General features: G+C 48.6%; 1 long non-coding RNA gene across 1 annotated transcript; it reads right to left on the bottom strand.

The window, feature by feature from the left end:
* Positions 1-853: 853 nt before the first annotated feature.
* Positions 854-2,024, bottom strand: LOC120323105. Its single transcript, XR_005563265.1, has 2 exons — positions 1,957-2,024; positions 854-1,208 (listed from the first exon to the last, which is right to left on the bottom strand). It is a non-coding gene; the product is annotated as an uncharacterized LOC120323105 (long non-coding RNA).
* Positions 2,025-2,588: the final 564 nt, after the last annotated feature.

Genomic DNA, 2,588 nt, shown 5'->3' with positions numbered 1-2,588 from the left:
ATTTTGATGAAAAGCTCTTGCATAATTAGGTTACGTAGCATGTTGTATAGATTGCCTCTGGAGCACCATCTTGTCTACCTTCCATCTGTGTTGTTCTATACTGATGGAGTCAAGTTGAATTTTGCTTGTATCAATCTAATCGGTATTGTGCCTTAATTTTGTCTTTCCTGCCATTGATCTTATTGTCTTTGCATCACACAGAACATCTTTTTTCAGGTTGAAGCCCAATGGCATAACAGTGAATGTGCCACTGCAGGGACTTTTATGACTGGCGGAATCTCAAATTTGTCAGATAAAGGATCAAAAATAGCCTCAACTGAGTTACTATTTTGGAAGTGTGGCTCTACTTAAATGAATTCATATTCATTTAAATATTTTAAAAGTACCAATTCAAATAATCCAGTGTAAGGATACGGAAATCAAACATTTTTGTTTACCAAATTATTTCATTGGTTTTTATATAAATGACATTTTTATTCAGGAAAATGCTACTTTTCCAACTATTTCATGAAATCAATATTTTTTAAATATTGACTATGTTTTATAGGTTCCAGATGTGAGGCTATGATTTTTAGTAAGTATTTTTCTGTCCCCTTATGCCTCCATTTTACTTTAGTGACTTTTCCTCCTCCTTGTTAATTTTCCTCTTTTTCTATTTTCTCTGTGCTTGGTTTTTTTGGGGGGACACAAATTATGTATGAATATAAATACATTGAGGGGCAATATTTAGTGTTCTTTAAGTGTGCTGGATTAGAATTAACTCCCCTAGAAACCCGCAAAAAATGTGGGTGACACTTGTGAGAGCAATGTGTGTGAATTGGTGGGAAGAAATGACAACAACAACAGCAAAGAGTTCGAAAGAAATGGTCTATAATTATATGAACCTTATAACTGCAACAGTTTTCCATGTGCTCGTAAAGAGTTATCTATATGACAGTCGGTAATTCCTCATGTTCTTTGGTTGTAGCCAGAGGCGGGTCGGTCTCTTTTCCCAGGGATCTAGAGACAGGACAAGTGGACATAGCCTCATTCTGCACCAGGAAAGGTTCAGGTTGGACATCAGGAGGAATTTTTTCACCGAAAAGGGTTGTTAAACATTGGAATGGGCTGCCCAGGGAGGTAGTGTAGTCACCGTCCCTGGGGGTGCTCAAGAAAGGACTGGACGTGGCACTCGATCATCTCAAAGGTGTTTTCCAAACTCTGCGACTCTGTGAAATGTTATTTAAGGATATCAAGGAGTGCGGTGCCGGGTGTTATGCCCCCCGGTGGATGAGCATCCATACAGCTGAGCACGGTGGCGAAGGGACGCGCTGGCACCGCCGCCGCTCCCGCCCGGCCCCGCTGGACCCGACCCGCCCGCCCGGGCTCCGCCGCGTTCCCGGGTGGTTCTCCGGGAGCTGCAACAGCGCCGAGCAGCGCACGGAGCCTGGGGGCTGACACTCGCTACCGCCTGCACCGCAGGTCATGTCCCGGCACCGATCCTCCGCTAATCCCCTGCTGACACCCGGCGGGAACGCGCGGCGAGCGCCGGCAGGTCCCCGACACCACACCGCGCCCCGGCAGAGCATCCCCCGGCACACCGCCTCCATCCCCACCGCCCCCGACACACCATCCCCTTGACACACCATCCCCCTGACACACCATCCCCCTGACACACCATCCCCCGGCACAGCATCCCCCGGTACATCATCCCCCGGCACACCGCCTCCATCCACGCCGCTCCCTGACACACCATCCCCCGGCACCGCTCCGTTCCACGCAATCTCCCGGCACGCCTTTCCCCCTCCGGCACCACACCGCCCCCATACACCATCCCCCGGCACACCATCCCCACCCACGCCGTCCCCATCCACGCCTTCCTCCCTGCACACCATCCCCAACCACGGCGCTCCCCCGGCACACCATCCCCATATCCCCATCCACGGCGCTCCCCCGGCACACCATCCCCATCCACACCGTGCGGTGCCTCTGTCGGGGGGTCCCGGGGCCGCTGGGGGGGGGTCGGGGAAACCCGGACTGGATTTTTCCGCTGGAGCACGGCATGGAGAAAAACCCGGACTGGATTTTTCCGGAGTATGGAATGGGAGAAAACCAGGACTGGATTTTTCTGGACTACGGAATGGTGGAAAACCCAGACTGGATTTTATGTAGTACGGAATGGTGGGAAAACCCGGACTGGATTTTTCCAGAGTACGGATTTAAAAAAAAAAAAAAAAAAGAAGGGTTGGACTTGATGATCTCAGAGGTCCTTTCCAACCTGGCTGATTCTATGATTTTATGATTATTTGGTTGATTTTCCTATTTTTCATCCATGAGAGAACCTTGAAACTTAGAACTCAAATATTTAGGAAAAGAATCACGTCAGAATCAAGAGCACTACAACTTTTCTGGTCACCTCTACATCAGGAGCCAGTATCTGACTCCACACACAACCTGAACTAATCAAGGCAAGAGACAGGTTAGTTCAGAAACACAGGACTAAACAAAAGGAAAATATTTAATATCTTGCCAGTTGTCAAAGTGCTATGTCTGAGCCAGGAAAAGTGATAGAGCTCAGAGAAGTTGGTCATTGAAAAAGGCTGTGACTC

Source organism: Pipra filicauda, unplaced genomic scaffold (genome assembly GCF_003945595.2).
Source record: "Pipra filicauda isolate LSUMZ 115617 unplaced genomic scaffold, ASM394559v2 scaffold197_size1571708_pilon, whole genome shotgun sequence".
NCBI lineage: Eukaryota > Metazoa > Chordata > Aves > Passeriformes > Pipridae > Pipra > Pipra filicauda.
The sequence above is the reverse complement of the archived record's forward strand: the minus strand, read 5'-3'. Positions and strand labels throughout refer to the sequence as shown.